A 23,095-nucleotide genomic window follows, 5' to 3' on the forward strand; every position below is an offset into this window, starting at 1 on the left:
ATTGCCCAGCCCCCTTTTTCTCAGCTTTCCATTCAGTGGGTAGTTGTCCAAGGGTAGGTGCTGGCTCAGGGGCTTAGTATAGCTATTTGAACAGCAAAAGGGCATATTTTAGTGCATAGACAGATTATTCAGTGCACAATGGTGGGCCAAGGAGCCAGTAAGAAAGGGTTAGTGGATGCCAGGGTGCTGAGGGAAGCCCTGGAGATTATTAGCATAGCATCTAAGGCCCAGCTGGAAGGGGCGGTGGTGGAGGTAACGGGAGAAGGGGAGGTAGGTGGGGGTACGCCGCAGCGTAGAGCAGCAGCAGATGGGGCTCTTGCGGCAGTGGTGGCTTGCACCCCTGCGGCTGGTAGATGGGAGGTCTGGGAATCCAGGGGCAGGAAGATGAGGAGATTGATAGGAGAGTATCCAGGGGAGAAATGCATTTGGGTGGGGAGCCAGATAGGGATGGGGTTAATAATGACCAGGGGGGGTGGGGATGTGAGGAGTGTCAAAAAGGGGTTAGGTCAAGGGAGCCACGTCGGTGGGGGTGATGGGGTGCGGATTGGGGCAGGAGGACAGAGGGGCAAGGGGGGTAAATACCTGCGGAAGAGTGCAGGTGGGAGAAGGAGAGAGAGGTCCCCATCAATTAGGGAGGGGCGTGGAACGACCCCCCTGGCTAGGATGATTTTGGGCAGAGGGCGCTGCGCAGCCACCGCTGTTCCAGAGGATGAATATGGAGAGGGTTTAGGTACGGCCCCTCCTCGGTCAGCGCGAGGACAGTCTAGAGGGCGCAGCACAGCCCCTAGCGATGAGCACCACAGGGTGGAAGAGAGCACACCTCGCCCGAGCGAAGAGGACCAGGAAGAGGTTTCTGCGGCCCCGCCGAGAAGACGCCAAAGGAGTGGCGGGTGGACGCCCCGGGCTCACAAGAAGAGGATCTACTCTACCCGAGCATGAGCTCGCATCAGCAATGTATTTCAGGGGTGATGAAGTTGGGATGAAGGGATATGTGGGGCAGTGGGAGGATGAAGGTTATAGGGCGGTAAGGAGGAGGGGGAAGGAGAGAAGGGGCTTTAGGTGGGATTGTGAAAGACAGGAGCAAGGGGTCTGGGGGGCAAGAGGTCGGGGAACAATTGGCTGGGTAAGACTGCTGACATGTTTTGTCCCTGCAGTAGGAGCCCATTAAGAAAAGAGATGAGGAGCATCTGAGTGGAGGTCAGACCGCAAACGGGCGATTGCAGGTTTGAAAGAGGTGCGAGGGAAAGGGACTGGTCAACTGCATGGCAGAGGGGGGACATGAGAACGGGGCAAGGAATGAAGGGCTGGTTTGCAAGTGGTAAGGAGAGAGAGATTGGTGTACAGGCTATTGGAGCCTTGGTGGGTGAAAAGGGAAATTGCTCGGTGGAGGTACAAACAGACAAGGTGGTTGAGCCATTGGCTCTCGAGGTACAGGTTTCAAAAGAAAAAGAAGTTGAAGTGAAGGGCAAGGAGAAAAAGCTACCTTACATGGGCATCACGAAACCTTTGGGTGCGCACTTGATGGCAGCGACTAAGGATAAGATTCAGGCAGGGGAATTTGTGGATGTGTTTAAACTGCTTCATCGGGAAGTGAGAGGAAAGGAGGGTTCTAAGGAAGAGGAGAGAGAGCTGGCCTCGCGCCCAAGGGTCCCAGTGACAATTGAAAATTGGACGTCAACATTTATTATTTACGCCAGTGTCTATTGTGAGAAATTTCCAAAGCGATGTGTGGCTCTGCTAAAATATATGGATGTAATCAGAAAGGCATTTACAAGTTTTGTGTGCTTTGCGTGGGTGTGTTACGATGAAGAATTTAGAGCAAGAATGGCAGAGGACAGTCAGGCTGTCTGGGGGAAATAGACATGGATCTATGGCTGCAGTGGATGGCACCAACGAGGCCTGCCCCAACATTGCACACAGCAAGTGGTCTGCCTGTGCCTTTCCGGCCCTTTCTTGGTCACCCCACCCACTAGGGGGCAGGAGGAGGAGGCAGAGGGCAGCCCTCAGCAGTGTTTTGGGCATTTAATAAGGACGGCTGTACAAGGAACTTATGTAGGTTCAGACATGAATGTAGCAAATGTGCAGGGAAGCACCCTCTCACTTAGTGTTTCCAACAAGGAGACAGGGGGAGGAGGAGAGGGTCTGGCAGGGGGGTTGTGGGGAAAGGCTTTTACTCCAATTAAATTGAGAAGTGGTTGGAATTTTATCTGGACAGGGAAGGGGCTCAGGTTTTGAGTGAGGGCTTTTGTCATAGTTTCAGGCTGGGTTATCAGGGGCCAAGGGTGTGTCGGTGGGCAGAAGATTCGAAGTCAGCCAAAGAAAATGTTGAGGTGGTAGGACAAAATTGGGCAAGGAAATAGCGGCCGGGTGATTTAGTTGTATCCCCGCTGGGTGTTGTGCCTAAGAAAGCCCTGGGGGAGTTCAGATTGATACACCACTTGTCATGGCCCCAGGGAATGTTTGTCAATGATTTAATTGCCCCTGAGGAATGTGGGGTTGTATATCCAAGTGTGGACCAGGCGGTGGATTTGGTGAGGAAAGAGGGGTGTGGGGCTTTCATGGCGAAGTGTGACATAAAGGCGGCTTTCAGGTTGTTGCCGGTGCACCCAGAGGATTTTTGGCTGTTGGGTTTGCAATTTGAGGACCGCATATACATCGACAAAGCTTTGCCAATGGGGTGTGCAATTTCCTGCGCCTTGTTTGAGCGTTTCAGTTCTTTCTTACAATGGGTTTTTTCATACAGTTCCGGTTGGGTAAGTGTTCTGTATTACCTAGATGACTTTCTGTTCATTAGCGGGGCAGAAAGAGAGAGAGAGTGCGAGGAGATGCTAAAGTTGTTTCAGGATTTGATGGGGGAGTTGGGTGTGCCTCTAGCAGAAGACAAAACAGAAGGGCCGGCAGTGGTGTTGACATTTTTAGGGATTGAACTGGATTCAGTGGCCATGACCTCACGCTTGCCGCATGACAAGGTGAGCAAACTGGTAGGATTGCTGGAGAAAGTGGTGGGGGCCAAGAAAAGGATGCTAGTGGAAATGCAGAGATTGGTGGGGCATTTGAATTTTGCATGCAAGGTGTTGGCCCCAGGGCGGACTTTTTGTAAAAACATGGCGCGGTCTATGGCGGGAGCAAAGTGCCCACATCATCGGATAAGAGTATCAGGTGCAGTGCGGGAAGATTGTAGAATTTGGCTGCGCTTTTTGGAGAGCTTTAACGGAGTGTCCATGTGGTTGCAGGGAGATCCGGTGTCATAGGAGGTGCAGATATTCTCGGGTGCAGCAGGGGTGGGAGTTTTTCGGAGTGTTCTGGGGAGGAAAATGGTGTGCGGAGAAATGGCCATCGCTTTGGTTGAAAGAAGGAAGGAGCATAGCATTCCTTGAATTTTTCTCTTTACTCGTTGCATTGGAGTTGTGGGGGAAGGAGTTGCAAAACAAGAAAGTGAATTTCAACATTGACAACAAATGCGTGGTTCATGTAGTGAACAGGCAGTCAGCAAGGGATCAGAGGGTGGCGAGACTGATGAGAGAGTTCGTTCTGCGTTGCATGGAATGGAATGTGGTGTTTAAGGCAACACATGTGCCAGGGAAGGAAAATGGCATCGCGGATGCATTATCTCGTTTTCAATGGCAGAGATTCCGTGGATTGGCTCCAGATGCAGATCAGGAGGAGCAGCGGATTCCAGAGGAGCTGTGAAAAATAGGAAGCTGAGAGCGCTTGCATTGGTGGAGGGTTTGCTTGCTCCGGCATCTAGAGAGGCATACAGGAGAGCTTGGGAGGATTTTATAGGAGGGGAAACTTGTAGTTGGAAGGGTAGGGGGTATGCGGAAGAACGGAGAAGGGATGATGTCACTAACTTCCTCTTGAGGTGCATGGATAGGGGCTGGTCTAGAGCAACTATAACGGGGAAATTGGCAGGGATTGCTTTCTATGGGAAGTGGTTTTGGGGTTTTCAGCCGAGCGGCAGAGAAATGGCAAACAGGTTGTTGGAAGGATGGGCAAGGGAAAGTAATAGGGCAACTATAACGGGGAAATTGGCAGGGATTGCTTTCTATGGGAAGTGGTTTGGGGGTTTTTAGCCGAGCGGCGGAGAAATGGCAAACAGGATGTTGGAAGGATGGGCAAGGGAAAGTAAGAGGGAAAAAGATAAGAGGAGACCGGTATAGGCGGAATTGTTAACAAGGTTGTGTCAGGCTGTGGGGGGGTTTGCTGGTCGGCCTGGGAAGGAGAGTTGTTTGCGATTCGCTTTACTTGGCTATTCTTTGGGGCCTTTAGGGTTTCTGAGCTGGTGGGGGGAAAAAGTGGGGAAGGTGGACTGCGATGGGAAGATGTTCAATTTACCGAGTTAGATTTGGACATCAAGATCAAGAGGTCTAAGACAGATCAAAAAGGAAAGGGCTCTTGGGTTTTACTGGGTCGGGAGCAAGGATTTATGCCTGGCTCAGACAGGTTTGGTGTGGAAGGAGCGTTGTGGGGGGAGGACAGGTTTGGTAACGAAAGGTACTGGTAGCGGTAGGGGAAAAGGCGGAGGACTTTGGAACTCATTCATTTAGGATGGGTGCAACATCTGAAGGTAGTAGGCTGGGCTTATCAGAGGATAAGGTGAAAGGTTTGGGGCGGTGAAGTCAGGGAGATACAAAGATACGTCAGGGATTTGGGCAAAGGGGACGTTTGAAAGAATTTTTCAGAGGATCTCAGGAGAGTCGCATGTAGTAGGATGGCTGTGATTTGTAAGTGATTTTGTAGTTTCTTTTTCAGATGCTGCTCGGAGGCCGGGGGAGTTGGCGCAGATCTGGATCGTAGGGCACTCGATTGTTAAGTGGGCAGGAAAGGAAGCAGAGAAAATGGTTTTTGGCAGGCAATTGGGTTGCAGCTATAAAGAGGTATTGGTAAAATGGTCTGGTTTAGGGGGGCTTTGCTGGGATCAGCTACTGCCTATGTTGGCAGGATTGAGGGAACGCTATGGGGCTCCAGATGAGGTGATCATTCATGCAGGGGAAAATGACCTGGTAAGAGATACAGGTGTGGCTCTCCTTAGAAAAATGAAAAGGGATTTGTTATGGGTCCAAGAAATGTGGCCTCAAACATGTGTAGTTTGGACTAAGTTGTTGCCGCAGAGAGTTTGAAGGGGAGCGAGAAGTGAGGGAGCGATAGAGCGGGCAAGGAAGGGGATAAACAGAGAGATGGTAAAATGTTGTGCCTCGGCGGCGGTACAGGTTTTGGACCACAAAGAAATAGTTTATGAAGGCTTCATGATATTTAGAGAGGATGGTGTCCATTTGTCAGTTTTTGGAAATACTTATTATTTGTCAGAATTGACCTGTTGGTGAGAGATATGGTAAAGAGTTGGAAGTAGAAACGAATGGTGGGGTGGGGGCAGAAAGAACACCTCAGTGGAGGGTTTTTCTGTTGCCAGGGGCATGGCCCCTTTAGATGTGGAGGGAGGGAGGCACAATGGGGGAATGGAGCGGGAAAGGATGGGGGTGGTGCTGTTTGCACAAACGGGCTACCCTGGGAGAACAGGTATTGAACCAGGAGAGGTATGGCCCCGGGGAGAAAACGGGACGCCTCGAGAAGTGGTAAGGAGACGGTAGGGACCAAGGGATAGTTAGGGAGAAAGTGGAATTATTTAATTGTTGGGGAAAATGAAAGTGTGAATTATTAATTGGTTGTTTAAAATAGTTTGTTAGTCTGTCCATGGAGCCAGGTAAGCGGTTATTTGTAAGCTTTGGCCTATCACATTAGAGCGACCTTTTCCACTATAAGCAAGTCTGGGTTTTTGTGCAGTAAGCCAAAAGGGGGACCCGGGGGGAACGCGAAGCGTTTCCCCCGGGTTGATTTTTGGCGCTGCACAGGCCAGCAAGATGGCCTGCGGGGGTCAGGGAAGGTTCGGGAAGCAGGCGACGGTTCGGACGTGATATTGACCCACTCTCCCACCCCCTTTTTTGGGTTATATGTCAGGTATCAGGTTTTAATTTCATGGGGGGGGCTTTAATTTGGTTTCTGCCGGGTTATACCTTCTTTTCAATTTTTCACTGGGTTTTTAGTCCCTGTTTAAGGTCTTTATTGTTTTGAGTAGTTTTGTGTGACAGGTTGGGGCACTAGTTGGGGACTTTGTGATGTAAAATATCTGTTGCTGATGTGGCAGGTCAGACTGGCTGCAGGTCATAGGAAGGTGGAAATTGGTGTAGAGGCAAGTTTTTCATGGGTCTGGGAAGTTGTTTGGTTGCCGGGGCATGGCCCCTTTAGATGTGGGGGGAGGGAAGCACAATGGGGGAATGGCACGGGAAAGGATGGGGGTGGTGCTGTTTGCACAAACGGGCTACCCCGGGGGAACAGGTATTGAACCTGGAGGGGCATGGCCCCGGGGAGAAAACGGGACGCCTTGAGAAGTGGTGAGGAGACAGTAGGGACCAAGGGATAGTTAGGGAGGAAGCGGAATTATTTAATTATTTAACTGTTGGGGAAAATGGAAGTGTTGAATTATTAATTGGTTGTTTAAAATAGTTGTTAGCCGGTAAGGCCATGGAGCCAGGTAAGCGGTTATTTGTAAGCTTTGGCCTGTCACATTAAAGGGACCTTTTCCACTATAAGCGAGTCTGGGTTTTTGTGCAGTAAGCCAAAATGTCAGCTGTAGATATCAGTTTGAAAGTCCATTCTCTTTGTCACTAGCTGCCACATCGCTGCAGAAGTATATGGGCTACCAGAGACTCAGCTAAGTAGATAGTGCTCCAAAACTGATCAGTGCGATATGTTGTCAAATTCATGACAACCTTTTCATAAGCTTCAACAAATTTAGGACAGAGGGTCAATAAATGAATGACGCCAAGATTCGACTTCCTTTTTACAAAAGCGACAAAGACGTTCTTCCTGTTTAATACCAATCCATGCCCCCGTATTTTAGAATAATTTCATAACGCAGGGATAAAAAAGAAAATGAACCGAGGCATGAGAGTACGTTTTAATTAAATAACATCCAGGGAGTGTGTAAAACATTCATTGGCAAGAAGAGAGGACATATTAACAAGTTGTTGCCAAGTTGGCTAGACACTGAATGCGATCGTAGTATTTGGTCTTCTTTTCGGGGCCAGTTGTATAAAATACATCAGCAGTCTCTGGCAATCCTTGCAAGCCAATATTCAAGCAGTGACTTTCAACCAGTTTCTCCATTTCCCTGTACCAAATACTACAACAGCATCAGTGCTTACGGCATAGGAGGATAGCTCAGGGGTAACGTGCGCGCCTTACACAGTAACACAGGCTCGATCCCCGATCCGTGCTTAGAAACCGCTGGGTCGTAAGCGTGTTATAAATAACCTATCATATCATAGTGTGGATCGCTGAAACATATTGAGGCCCAAACTTTGCACACAACCACTTTCCACAAAGAGGTTAGTGATTGCAATCCCAGTTCCAATCTAATGGCCTCAATTGGTACAGCTCTCGGTAAAGCAAGTAGAGAATGCAAGGTTTTAGCCTCTATTCTCTTCAGCCACATAAACCGTCCTCTCAGGTACCTCCCCCAGAGCATATAAAACAGAATATGAAAGTAAAGACGAAGGACCGTTAGGAAGCTTTCTTGGTGTCTCTTTCTGTTTTTGGCATCATCTGGCTTAAAAGTCGCACGCAACGTGTTGGGACGATAGGGACGATATGGGTCTGGTGAGAAAATGGCCTTGTAAGATGGTTCCGTTCTTCGGTTGTTGTAGCTGCCTCTTCACTGGATTGTGTCAGTGGGTTTGTGATGGGTTATGCTGCCTGATTTTCAGGAGTGTGATGGGTCATGATGGGTTCTGCCTCCCAATTCAAGTCAGTAGACTTCTTCCTGCGGGTGCGTGGTCAAGCATTTCTTACTTACTCTGTGCCGCTTGCAGTATGGGTGTGGCAGGAATTGCTTTTGTGCTTGTGGTAGGGTTATTGATCTTCTTTGCCCAGATAACTCTTCAGTTTTGGGCAGCAGGAGACAGGTGGACTGCCATCTTTTGATGGACTTCACTTCTCGGTCTCAGACAACTCTATTATGGTGTTAGGAGTAATTTGGAGAAGCTTGGTGATATGAAGTTGGGGTCCCATCTTCTCTGAACCCATCTAAGTGCAGGGTGCTTTCTGTGCTTTTGGGATCGTTGACATTTTTGACATTCAATGCTTTCCATCTGCAACATCTTGTTCCAGTGCTCTTGTGATTATGGGCCTCATCAGACGTTTAATGGTGTCCCGGTATTACCGCATCTTTGTCTTGCGCTATTAACGCCGGATCCCAAGTGTTGGTAAGGCTGTTACTCCCCACTTTGTTAAGAGTCCATAGGACTCTATAGGACAGTATCCGCGCTACTACCGCCGGCGCTAATAGCGCTGCGGTAACAGCACCCCAAATGGGTGGAAAGTGGCAAGATTTACCACCAGCTTAAAGCTGGAGTTAAATCTGCTACTTTGCGCCCAAAGTTGGGATTAGGTGGAGTGGTAATATGGTGGTAATAACGTTAACGCTGCATTTCAACTGCTCCATCCAACCCATGATGGGGCCCTATGTCTCAGTGCCAATCATTATGATGACTGTATCATAATAACCAAAGCCGGCTCAAGGGACGATCAAGTGGTGCGGTCACACAGTGGCACAGCAAATAAAGGGCGAGGCGAGCTCACACAATGTGTCATATAAAGTGTCAGTCAATGACTTTCAATTAGTGAGTGACAGAGGCGTGGCCCAAGTGCCTGTTCAAGAATTACACTGCGCCGGTCGCAGCCCTTAACACCCTATCAAAAACTACATGGGGCTCACAAATATGATGTTGTTCCCCTTTGAACCCGTAGGACCTTTAAGAAAGGCAGCGCTTTATGGGATTGATGAGGATGCAGATTTTACTCTTACACCAATAATAAGACCGACTCAGGAAGTTGGCAAAAACATAACTGTTTTAATTGCAAGGTCTTAAAACAGGGAGTATAACATCAACGGACGTTCGCTCAAGTCTCTCTCGAGGACTCTCAAAGCATTTAATTAAAGATTACATTTATATAGTAAAAATTCATCATCACTGACATCATACTACGTGGTAAAATAGGAAAACCTACTTGGGGTTGTGATAGGCTTAAGGGGAACAACTAGGTATACTTTCTATGGGGGACAGGATTGTGATTGGGTCTCTAAGGTCAGGTGCAAGTCATCTTTGCCGTCATGAAATACACAATGTTTCATTGGCTGTCAAACTATAGGGCTCTTCACCATGTGTCCCTCTATGATTGGTTGGCACGCTTGTACCGTTCTGGAATATTCCACTCGCTAGCAGCACGCAAGCTGGTACCCAGGTGCTTGTGGGTTGGACTTGACCATAGATCCCCACCCAATTAGCCCATCATCACTCCTGCTATCTGCCATTTGAATTGTCTTTGAAGTAGGCTTTGCAAAGTATCACTGCGCCTGAGAATAGAAGGGAATGTGAGCATGGTCTTATCTTCAAGTCTCGGTGTAGCTTGCCAAAGTCTATTTTCATCTTGAACATGTGACAGCAGACCGTGTTGGAGCTCCTTCTTTTGTATTTAACACTATTAAATGAATGGAACCTGTCACTTCTAGTTACACCTCAACAGGAGCTCGCCTCACTTCTCACATTGATTGTATCTTCTCGAATAGATAACCAGTTTCTTGGCTGCCCCAACCCTTGACACTGGGCCAGACAACCTTTCTAGAATCTACCCTAATCGTCAGCTGTTTTCTCCTACTGTGCCACACTTTCAGCCCTTCTTTTCATGGGGTCCTAGTTTGCTAAAACACGGCGTGGAACATCCAGATTCTATACACACATATACATATATTGGTGGCACCGCCTGCAGTCTATTCACTACGTATAGCCTGCAGTCTATTCACTACGTATAGCCAGCCCTATGATGACTTAGTCTACTTGCGTTGCAGCATCTGTACAATTATAAAATGACTTGCATTTTCTTCAGTGCTGTCTGCACGTGCAATCTTCATTCCGCACATGAAATGTTGTTAAATTCTTCACTTCGCCATCAGATTCTATAAGGTCTATATACTCTCTTCATTGGCATCTCCTCTGGGTGCATCATTTCTGCTTCATGTGACGTCAGCAGTCTTCTCTTTCATTCATTTTCACACTTCTTCCGGAACCTCCTTTAAAAGACTGTCATTTCTCCACAGTTACATCATATAGGGTTTTCTCAATGGATACCTTGTCTCGATAATTCTTCGCGGTATAGGGTCCATTATTGGCACTGGGCATGTCACAATTTTTGGTTTCCAACATATCGGAAGATTCAGGGCGGGACTTCTGGTATAGGCTTTTGGCTCCTCCTCTACACTCCCCTCTCTGGTTGATTCATCAACCACTCTCTCATCAGTTTTTATGTCTAAACATCCTGGTCTGAAAAGTGCTTTTTCGGAGCCCATATCTACATTAATCCTTTCAGAGATCCTACTGATTTTAAATGTTCATCAACACTCCAGGTCATTGTCTTGATATGGGCAAAATCTTCCTCGGGGCCAGCCCTTTGAGAGCAAAAAATACCCAATTCAGCCCAAAATACAGGTTCTATTGTGCTGAGCAGTGATCTCATGCTAGTGACAAATGACACCTTCATTTGTTTTTAGTATTTATTCTAAACAGTGAATTTCATATACATTTGGTATTCAAGTTAGAGAAGATTACAAAGCACAAAACTTAGAGAAATGCAAAATATAGAGAAACATGGAACTTAGATAAACATAGAGAAGCATAGAGAAACATAGAGAAACACAGTCTTACGCCCCTTCAATCAGCACTGGGAGACCCTGGCCCTCATAAGCTAGCTATAACAAGCCCCGCTCAGAGAACAGCGCTGAAGGATGCCGTCAAGAGCTCCAATTCCGGGCACTTGATCTGGCTCGAACCAAGTCCACAGGACGATCTCCCACCCGAGTCATGTGAGCATGTGTATTTTATAATCTCGTGCTGCCCGTCCGTGACGCACAGTTCCAGAACTTTCCCTGTGCAAAATATAGGCTGGCTCATGGAAAAAACCCAACTCTGTTAATTTCCACTGCTCCTTCTTCTGAGCCCCTCCCTGGCTCCCTGGAGCCCATCTGCCAAAGCTCAGGAATGTCTTATCAGTGCCTTCCCAGAGAAAAGGAGATTAGCTTGGGGCCATGCAGGGCTACCGTTAGTGAGGCAGAATATTCTAAGGGAAGCAGGGATGTATTAACCCCATCTGCAAGCTCTAAAAGGCATGCACTCATAGCTTAGTGTTTATAGCGCTTAAGACTGGCTATCTAAGCGCTATATAGGTGCCATAATGTTCCAAACACTCCAAAAATACCTATTAGCTACAGAGCTAGGGCCCTCTCCCTGCCTGTCTATCAACAATGCATAATGTGACCTATCACTCATACTAGGCCTGCATATTCCTTGTAGCTCACTACTGCATAATGGAAGTGCTACAACAGACTACTGTCAGCATTTTTAGCACATACTTTGAATACACTATTGGCTTTCAGCGGCTAATGCTGTCATCTAAAGCCCTGATTGGCAAGGTTGCAATTTTGTGTATCACTACAGTCATGTGACTACATTGTCCATTCGGGCTGCAGTAGATCCATCTTCCCACACACTTCTTGTGGTTTCTTGGATACAGGAACTTTGTTCCCTCAGGTGCTAGAATACTTACTTCTATATACTTTCTGATTTCTTCATCTGTCAGCTCTTTGGGTCCAAACCCTGATTCGACATCAATCATGATCATCATTCCTACTGCTTTCTTTGCTGTCTTCTTGCACTGTGTGATTATTATTCTGATCACACAGAATCCAAACATAATCATCACCATTAATGCTCCGAGGAACTTGAAGATACTCGCCATCCATTGTGGAACCCATGAGAAGATTGTTGCAAAACAGTTGTCATCTGCAATATCTTCTACTTCGTCTTCCATCTGGATGTACAAGTTCGTTAGCAACGTTATGGCCTCTCTCAAGGTCCCATTCTCGTCATCATGAGAAGGTATGAACGTGCAACATGATTCTCCGATTCTGCATAAAACACCTCCATCCATGGCTGTAATCATGTCCAAGACATATCTATTCTGCAGGGTCATCAGTCTTATGGCTCTCAACCCTTCTTTGATAGTGTTGAATCTCTTTATGGTAGTGTTGATCGTCTGCAGGAGCTCCCATCTGTTCATCTGTAACCATTTGGCATTTACCATTGTCTGGATCCCTGGCATGAAGATTGTCGCGAATACTGCCGAAGTCTGACTGAACAACCTGTGTTCATACAGAGTAGAATCAAAGGCCTCTATTGATTTAGCTGAAAAGTAGTTCTCCCTCTTGGTTCAATTGAGAAATGTAACTGATCTCCTCTTTCTCAGGTGAGCAACTGCTTTTGGAAACTTCCCAATGTTAAGGTCACTCTTTTCGGAATCACTAATGCTGGAACATGAGCGATCACTATAGATCACGGCCCTCCCCAGTCCTTGGGCAACTTCATATATGCTTTGGATCCACAGGCCCAGTAGCAGTCCATTATCACTACTGTTCCATCCTTCATTCCTGGTAAATCGAAAATTTGACTGCACTGCTGATTTATTCCAACCTTTCTTGTACCATTTTTTGTGAACCACAGGGATGCATTCGCTAGAGCTACTATCTGCAACGGTCCTCCTTTATCATCAACCCATGTCAGCAACTTTGCAATGTTTGGCCAATGATGCTGGCATTCATTCTCTGCATGCCACACAATAGCTTCAGGTCATCCGGTTAATGCTGGCACTTTACACACAATCAGGCCTTCCTCCCATCCATCTGGAGAAAGCATTGTTGCCTTGATTTTCAGCTGACCTCTCTCCTTGCATCTGTATTTCTTCAGGGTCCTTTCCTTGACAATTGAGCTTTCTGTTTATTTCCCATTTGATTCCTGCTCCCTTCATTCCAGGCTGTTCATATCTTATCACATGATCTCTGGTGTGTGCTCTCGCTCTTGTCTTTAAATCTTGCACATAATCATCTTCTTTTGGAGCTGTCCACTCAGTCACTCATACCAAGCAGGCTGTTCGACCCTGGAACTGCCCTCTCGTATGGCAGAGTGCACGGTGCGTCAGGAAGTGAGATTTCTGGGCTGCTACTTCTATGGCTATGAATATCTTAGAATTCCCCATGGCATAAGGTAGGAGAGCACAGACATAGCAACTCTCCTTAGAGGTTCTTTCTCATACCTTTTTCATGTGCTGATACCACATGCTATTCCCCAAATGTGCTGCACTGTCTAGATAATGATTTAACTCATAATCATTTTCCCTCGTGCTTCTCCTGTTTCTCCCTCTTGCAAGAAGGGTGTGTTCATAATGCTCATAAAGTACATCTTTAAGGGTCCTTCCTACAGGGGGAATCATAGGAACACTTGTCAGAGAAATGGGCGACCTTACGTGTGTCCCTGGTGTAAGGATAATCGCAAATGGCCTGGGTCTTTCTGCAACGGATAATTCTGCATAAGTCACTGGAGTGGGAAGAATCAAAGGGACTTCTGCCTTACTTGGACCAATAGAGTAGACAGTATGGATAAGCGAAAATCAAAAAAACAATAATACATGTTGAGCATGCATATATTATGCACCAATACATTAGTCCCCACCATTTGCGATTCTGCACACGTCGTTGTGTTTGTTCACTTTCTGGAACTGTACTATTCTCGACAGTCCTTGTTGTGCTGTGTACTGCTTTAGGGTAGGAAAAAACCTTTTTAATCAGGCAACTCCGTTAAATGGTCAGGTACCTGCAGGATCTGTTCAACTATCGCCACAAGCAGCCTCCTAATTGCAGGGCCGTTAGTACATATTAGTACTACGCCCAACAAGAGCAGGGTAAGCTCTAAGTATGTAAACAAAAACAGTGAGAAGGATCCTATGGGCATCGACATCTGAAAGAACCATGGGGCTAACCAAAGAGAAACTCAGTGAGGAATGACTCGAACTCCAGATTTGGCATATTTAGTTCATCAACACTTTCTAAAGTCCAAATTCAAAGATTCGTGTGACTCGAGAATTTAGCTTTTGCACTTGAGTGTCTGGGGTGAGTCACAGTCCAAATGCACACTTGCATTGATTCAATCAGCAACCTTGGCGTCCTTCATTCTCATCATCGGTCGAGTATGCACGTGCTGAACTTCTTCTTCTTGTCTTGCTTCCAAATCAACGGTTGAGGATGGTCTCAGTAAGGCTCAGTAAGGCTTTACATCACTTAAGTGGATCCATGCGCGTCTCTCTTGGACTTTTACTGCTGAGGGTGTAATGTTCTCAACAATATAGGGACCACTAATACGGGGCTTGTGCCACTTCCTTGTGAAGGTACGCAGTAGGACGGAATCTCTCACAAGAAATCTAGGTACAGGAAGTAGTTCTTGAAGTCTGGTTGCTGAATGTTCTTCATCTGTGTCCTGAGACCGACCGCTTGAGTTGATCGGAAATGAAAGAATACTAGCGGTCATACATGTCAAATAAGCATGTAACTCATTTTCTAACATTTCTGCAGTTTACTGGGCATCACTTCTGCTCCTCGATGGAGGATACAAAGGTGTTCTCAATCGCCTCCCTGTTACTAGCATGTGAGGTGGTGGTCTGACCCAGGCTGATTCCTTAATGCATATAATGAAAGGGGTATTAGCCTATCTGACCATGACAAACTGACCGAATGACCTATTTGGTCGAATATGATATGGGTTATTTGGCCTTTGGGCAAATTTGGTTGCATATATTGCTACATACTAACCCTGGAGAGCAGGGGTTGTGGGGGTGTCACCGCGCTATCCAGGGTTGGTATTTAGCAATATTGCAGGTGTGCAGGGGTGTCCCCCACTTCCTTAAAATTGGAGATGGAGAAAACAAAACCAAAAAAATGCATATGCGTTTAAATTGGGGACCGACCGAATTGATTTACGGTCAGTTTGACACAACCATTTTGAATTCGGTCAGAGATACCAAAACCATGCAAGGGGCCGGCAATACAGCCATCCCTTCTTCAATGTCAATTTTAATTTTGCAATTCTCTCTTTAGGGAGACCGTTGAGTCTCTCACATATTGCATTCGCTTGCAAGTGATAAGCAGAAGAAAATGTGTGTTTTGTGCTAAGCAATAGGCTAATCTGTTCAAATACTTCATTAACAAAATGGGGCCCATTGTCGGATCTCAGCACCTCACATACTCCTCATCTGGGAAAGACTTCTCGAACTAAAAACTTTGCTCCGCAAGTGGCGTCAGGTGTGTATAAGGACCTGCTTCGATCCACCTAGAAAACGGACACACCAGCACTATCATATACCTGTATCCACTACATACTTGCAGCATTTCAACATAGTCAATATGTAAATGCTGAAAAGGACTGTTCGATCGAGGAATCACTGCTCTTATCATTTGCAGTGTATGTTCAGAGGTAAGCTTTTGACATACAATGTAATTTACTACATAAAATGCAACGTGTTCTAAGTGGTTCGCTACAAACCAGTCCTCCATAATAGCTGCTGTGAGGCTTTTCCTAGTTACATGCTCAGGGTAGTACAGCTGTTCAAGTGCTACACTTAACAAGGCTACAGGCATCTCTGCCTTTCCAGTGCTGTCCTGTAGCCACAATGCTTCAGAGGGGGATAATGAGCATCCCCTTCATTTCCACAATTCTTGCTCTTCCTGTTGTGCACCACCTTGAACTTCCATCAACTGTGCTCTTGTTAAATGATAAAACCCTTCATTTACAATTATAATTGGGACTACTGTTTCCTTTACATATGGAGTATCAAAACTTGAAATATCTGGTGAATATCCAACCTGTTTTGCCTCTTTGTCTGCTGTTTTGTTCCCACGAGTGATAAAGTCAGATCGCTTAGTATGTGCTGCGCATTTAATTATAGCGATGGCTACTGGGAGTTGTAGTGCCTTAATAAGCCTGTCAAATAATGCTGCATGTTGCAGTGCCGTCCACTCAGAGGTAGCCCCTCCTTTTACAAAGTGCTAGCCCTGCGTGCACAGTTGACGTCACATAGTCAGAGTCACTGTACACCGTTACTTCCTGCCCTGCGTGTTTCTCTAGAATGACAATAAGCGCAACCAATTCTGCTGCTTGCTCTGAAAAGTGAGGCAGTAGGCACTTGCTACAACATCAAATTCCCCATTGTCTCTGTGTCCTACCAGAGCTGAATGCCTTTCCCTATCAGTTTGATCAATTTTTGAAGACCCATCAATAAAGAGAATCTCCCCCCCTGCTAACGTATTTTCCTTTACGCGCAGGATGTCGCCATAGAACTCCTCATAGTTAGCACAATGATGCACATGCTCACCCTCTACCACAGGTTCAGCTACAAACGTGGCAGGGTTCACTATTTTGATTGCTATTTTCAATATAACTACCTCATATGCAGAAGCTCTCTGAGATGTCAATGTACCATTAGGTTTCTCCAAAATGACAAACAAAGCATCCTCAACAAACAATGTCATAGAACACCACATCACAATACTAGTAAATTTCTCTCTTGCGAACGTGGCTGCTACCAGCGATTCTTTGCAAGGAAAGTGCTCTCTTATTACTGGATCTAAAATCCCACTGTAATATGCCAGGGGTTTGAACCCAATGTAGTCCTCTGTGTAAGCACTGCTTTCATAACTGTCCCATTCGTATTTGAAAACAAAAAGAATTCCTCATCATAGTTGGAAATTCCTAAAACTGGAGCTGTACAAATTGCTTTCTTAATTCTTCAAACCCTTCCTCCATTTACTCAGTCCATTTTATTATTTCCTTGTTCACTTGTGCTGTCTTCAGAGCCTGCAAAAGGGGTCTTGTGTATGAACTATAATCAAATACCCATGCTTTAACATAGTTGCATAATCCCAAAAACTGCTGCATTTGTTTTACCGTTTACGGTTTTGCTGTTTTCATAATCGCCTCAGCTCTTTCAGGTGTGACTCTCTTCCCCTCATGTGAGATTAACTGACCTATATACAACACCTCTTTATGGCAACATTTCAACATCTTCTTATCCACTTTATATCCCTTGTCCGCTAAAATAGTCATTAACCCTTGGGGCAAACAAGTGCTCTTCAGTTTAGTTTGATGAAACGTAAATGATGTACAATCCTGGGAGTCTTTATCCAACGGGATTGGGAAGAATGCATTTCTCAAGTCAATCACCGAAAAATATCGTCCTTTGCTGGGCTAGTATACAATATCGCTGCTGGATTTGGAACTAAAGGAAACTCTACCTATACACTCTGGTTAATCGGTCTCATATCTTCAATAAATCTCCACAGCTCTCCTTTTAACTTTTTTAATCAAATACACTGCAGTATTACACAGTGACTCTGACTTCACTAAAATACCTTGGCCCTCATTACGACCCTGGCGGAAATCGAAAAACGATGGCGGAAATGCAATACCGCCATCGAATAGCGCTCGGTGCGACTATGACCCGTCACCGCAAAGTACGAAGCCATTAGCGACACCGTAGTGAACGCCAACGCTAACTGCACCAAGCACGCGCGCGCGCGCCATGCCAAACCGCAAACACCACCATGGTGCAACGGTACGCCAATTCCGACCCTAGCGGACATGTACCTAACGCCATCAGGCATGGCGGAATGTACCATTCCGCCATGGCGAGAAGTACGGCATCGCGAATCAACCGTAAACGGCCCCACTGAGTGCCTGTACACCGCTCCCTGCCCACAAAGTACAACTCCCCGTAGGTGCAATGAAGCCACAATGCAACCATTGAAATGTACAAGTCACCCATGCATGCCAACGAACAAAAGAAACACAACAGGGGCCAATGGGAGCTGCAGGGCACAGATGGCACGAATACAGAAGCCATCCCAATGGACATGACCACAGTCCCCCACCAAGAAACGCACGCAAACACAGGCACCTGTGACCAGCAATATACCGAAAACCACATCATTCAACCAGTCCACCTGGCTGACCGGCATCTGTTACACAAAACCCAATCCCCCGCCCCTGAGCATGACAACATTCAAACTGGCATATTGGCAGCCCCCATCCCTGACCTCACTGGGCTTCGTAGGCAAACGCGCACAGCACAGTACCACGCAACTAAACCCCGAAGCTGGAACCCAATGCAGATCTCCTCACAATACATCGCCCCCCAAATAGGCATATGCCACATCACTTGCAAAGAAAAACGCTACACGGGCCAAATCAGAATAGATATTTATGCACATCAAAATCACCAAGCACATACAGCCATCAGGCCATGAAATCCAAAACACCAATCACCAATGTGGGCTGCTTCCGCAAGAAATGACCAGCCACTACCTGTGTGTCGCCCTGTTCCCCCATGGTACACAGAGCCACATTCACGTCCGAAAAGGCAACATGGAAGCGCACAGAACCGCAGGGCCGTCCCAATGGGGAGGCACTAGTCCAGCTGAAAGGCCGAAATGTTGCTCCGAGCCACCAGTACTGCGTAAGGGCATGTGGGCCATTGGCGATCGTCCCATAAGATCGTAATGCTGCTCCACTGATTAACACGAAGCAGCAGGTGTCGGGAGTAAAATCCATCTGCAGGAGTGGCATACAGATGGCAGTGGCAAAAGGGGAGGAGATACCTGTCAACCAAAAGAAAAGAAAAAGAACAGAATGGCCATCAGAACTACATACCAACAACTCACTTCAATGATCACACGAAATCCACAGCCATATGCATGCTAGCCCACTCCAAAGGAACATCACCACCCCAAAACCACTTGCGACTCATAACCATCTATATCGAGGTGCAAACACCATCGCAAACGAGTGTCTGAGGGCGCCTCGAGACAGGGAGGGCTCAACAAGGCCAGATGGACGATGGTCCCACTATGGCAGCCCTGCATCACATAGCGTAGGGGAGGCGGATAGATCCCAAGAAGCCCTGTACATGGCAAACTCTGTATCAAATCACCTGCCCATGCATCCATCCATCATTCCCTCATCCCGGGATCAAAATGCCTGAATAATTACTCACATGACATTAGAAACATCCATTGAGTCTGTGCGTTATGCAGCCTGCTAAATCCACAGTGCCCCAGCCCGTAATTCCAGTGTTGTGAAGTAACATGTATTTGGGAACGGACGGCCTCATCGCCCACGTAGCTATTGCGCATCCCAAACTATTCATATCAATCATTGCTCCCTCGCCATGGGCCCTGTCTCAAGGACATTGAACAATAGAACGTTATATTTGCAGTCAGACCTGTGGGCATCTCCTCGCCGCTAGCTGGAAACCGAAAGCGCCGCCCTTCGAATTCCTCATTTGCAACATCACGTCGAAAAGGCATCTGTGGCCGTTTGAAATCACTAATTATCCCATCGAGTGCGGCTGTGTGTGAAAATGGCAACTGCCTTCACCCACGAATGGGACGCCCCGCCCGTCGTTGCAACTCGGTACAGTGATGCATGAGGGCCCACCGTTACTCGAGTACTACGTCCCACTGACCCCTCACAAGTCTGTTCGCGACTGCACAGATAGTATGTGAAACAATGGGACCACAGCAGAATGAACATATCAACCAATCTTACACGGCCATCGGGTACTAATACATGATTGCAATAGCAAGATACAATTCCCCGAATTGCAGCGTTGTGCGCGGGACGTGCTCGGCCAAAGGGGAGAGCAGTTTGCACAGGTGGAATCAATCACCACAGGTGGAGGCCATACAGCCTGAAAACACATAAATTGCACAGCCAGTCTCCTCCCACAACCACACCGAAATGCTACCGGCAGGACTCGCGATGTTGGCCCTGGGGGACCTGATAGCACTGCAAGTGCTCCGACTCCAAGAAGTAGACGAACACCAACTACAACCAGCCGCACGGAGGAGACGCAGGAGGAGGAGGAGGCCAAGGCAGGGCCAGCAAGGCCCACCAGCACAGCCACTACCACCACGCAGGCAGCCCGCAATTCAACGCCTCCGAGCACATCCGTTCAACCTCACTGATGAGCAGATCCACACCCTCTACCGTCTGGACCGGGACACCATAGCCGCCATTGTGGACATGACACAGGCTGACCTTGTCAGCATGATAGATAGCCCAACCGCCATCCCACCCCTACTGAAGGTGGTGTCTGTACTCCACTTCCTGGCCACAGGCACCTACCAGCACACAGTCGGACAGTTGCATGGCATTTCTCAGCCACTGTTCTCACGGACACTATTGCAAGTGCTCGATGCCCTCCTGAAGCACGCAGACGACTACATCTCTCTACCACGCTCGGAGCAGGAAATTACCAACACAAAAGTGGGATTCCATGCACTTGCCGGCATACCGGGTTGCATTGGTGCCATCGACTGCACCCATGTGGAATTGGTCGTCCCACATGCCATGGAGGCCCAGTACCGCAACCGAAAACAATTTCATTCCCTGAATGTACAGATGGTGTGTGACTCCAACAGGATCATTACACATTGTTGTGCCCGATTCCCTGGATCAACCCATGATTCTATGGTCTTGAGGAACTCTACAATACCACGCTACATGGAACGACACGCAGGGAACAGATCCTGGCTACTCGGTGAGTCTCATTACATGCATGATGATGTGGGGTATGTGAATTGGCAATGAACTGCCAGGAAGGGGGGGGGGGGGGGGGGTGCGTACGTATCAATGGCATTCCACATCATACGTTTCTCGTCCACATACAGGTGATGCTGGATATCCACTGAAGAGATGGCTCCTCACACCAGTCCGGAACCCACGGGACCAGCATGAGGAGGACTACAACCATGCCCACTCACGTACCCGTGTAGTCATAGAACAGGCATTCGGCCTACTGAAGACTCGTTTCCGCTGCCTCAGCAGGTCTGGCGGGGCACTCCTGTACCGCCATGAGAAGGTTGCAAAGATGGTGATGGCATGTGTCATGCTCCACAACATGTGCGTACGTAGAAATGTGCCCATGCCCCCTGACGCAGAACTGCAAGCACCTGATGATGGTCATGATGAGGGTGGGGATGTGGCAGCACCTCATGGAGTCTGCGAGGCACCGGAGGGCCGTGACATTCGTCAGCATCTCATTGATGTATGCTTCTAGCACTCACGCCTGGTGGCTGATGCATGGACACGGGACTCGTGGCACTGCGTGTGTCTGGGACATGCACAATATGGACTGTACGCCTATGATGGCCTAGTACACAAGGATCAATGTCCACACTTCTCATTGGTTGATCGTGCACTTTTTATGGCATATGTGATATCATGTTTGACACCCTATCGACCCGCCACCCAAGTGAGCCCAACACACCCCCTCCACCCTCCTACCTCCCACCCGAACACCAGTGTCCAAAGATGCTCATTGTCAGTGGGCTGTCGCTATTGCATGCCCCCTCTGCGGGTATCAGGGGCACCCCTGCCTGTGGAGCGCAGGTTCCTTCCAGATCTACGTTGGGGGCTGCCCTGGACGGAACTTGCAACGGATGATGTGTCTGCCTGCTCACGTCCATGCATGTCCCTAAGGGTTTGCGAGAGCTCAGTGAGCACACGGCACACTGCGGCAAGTTCGGCACATACGTCTTTGGACGTCGCATGCAGTTCCCCCCTCAGGCTATCGGTGCTACTCTCCATTTGGACTCTCAGGCTCTCGGTGCTACTCTCAATTTGTGCCCTTAGCGTCTCTGTACCTCTCTCCATTTCTGCCCTAAGTGTCTCTGTTGATGTTTCTATGTCTGCCTTGGTGCCCCCACATTCATCGGCATGGCCCTTGAGGAGTGTGGCCATTTGCTGCTGTTGGACGATTAACTTGTCGAGGGACTGTTGCCTCTGCTGGGCCATGGCCATTTGCGGTGGTGTCACAGAGGGGCTGTTGTCCTCATGTTGCCTTGCCACAGGGCTTGTGGGGGATGGCCAGTCGTCGTCTTGTGGCTGCACCTGCGTGGTATCCTCATGTTGTACGGGAGGGGACAGACAGGGGGATTGGGACAGGTCATGGATGGATCTGACCTCGACATCCCCGTCTTCTGTGTCCGAGCATGCTGCCATCAATGGGGTGTCACCTATGGTGCTGCTGCCACCAGAGGCAGTGCCTTCTGTGGCATCCATTGGGGGGACCTGTGGTGGTGGTGTTGTGGCCATGCTGGCTGCTGGGGTGCCTGTTGATGTTCCCTCCTCTGTGCTGCCACCTGATTTGTGCTGCTGCCGTGTCTTGATGCGTGCAGCTGAGGTGGAGGGTCTCTGGCCGTTGGTCTTGGCCCTCTTTGCAGGTGTGCTGGTAGGGGTGTCCTGTAGCTCGTCGTTTGGATCGGACCCTGTGGTGGAGTAAAGGAGGGCGAGGGTTATTGATGGGTCAGTGGGAATTGGAATGGCATTGTATCACATGCATTGGGGTGGTACCTGAGGGTGATTTGGGTCGGGGTCTTGGAGGTGCTTTGATTTGTGTGTGGAGTGAGGGTGCAGTTGTTTGGCAGCCTGCAGTTAGGGTGTGCCTGCTGCACGTGTAGTGCGTGTATTAGGGGTTTTTAATTATTTATGTATTTATTGTGGGTTTTGACGTGCGCTTTCAGGCCGATGTGTGTGGACGTTCTCCTGGACATGTGTTTCTGTTGCACTATGTGGACGCATGGTACTTCACATGGTTGGACTTTGTGGATTTGGCATTGTTTTATCTGGCCCTCCTACCTGAATCTTCGGATGTCTGCACTCCTTTCTCCATCCCTCCGACTCCCTCTATGCTCTCCATTCCGATGGTGGAGGCACAGATTTCTTCCCAGGGGGTCAACTTGATGGGTGATTCAGGACCTCCCCCGGTGGCTGTGGCAATGTTGCGGTTGGCAGAGAGTATGCTGCGGACGCGTATCCGCAGGTCGTCCCATCGCTTGCGGCATTGCTGTGGGGTGCGGGGTGCGGTCCCCACCGCACTTACCCGCTGTGCCACCAGAGCCCATATGGCCTTCTTGTTTGCAAGTGCCGTCCTGGTCATTTGCGTGGAGAAGACGACGGCTGCATTCTCCTGGAGGGTCTCTGTTAGCACGGTGAGTTCCTCACGGGAGAAGTGGACCTGCCGCTTGCGGTCGCACGCTTTCTTCGCTACTTTTCCCATTTTTCGTGGTTTCGCTAGGGTGGTTGACGGGTTGGGGTGTGTTTCA

Source organism: Ambystoma mexicanum, chromosome 1q (genome assembly GCF_040938575.1).
Source record: "Ambystoma mexicanum isolate Mex_15411 chromosome 1q, UKY_AmexF1_1, whole genome shotgun sequence".
Classification (NCBI taxonomy): Eukaryota; Metazoa; Chordata; class Amphibia; order Caudata; family Ambystomatidae; genus Ambystoma; species Ambystoma mexicanum.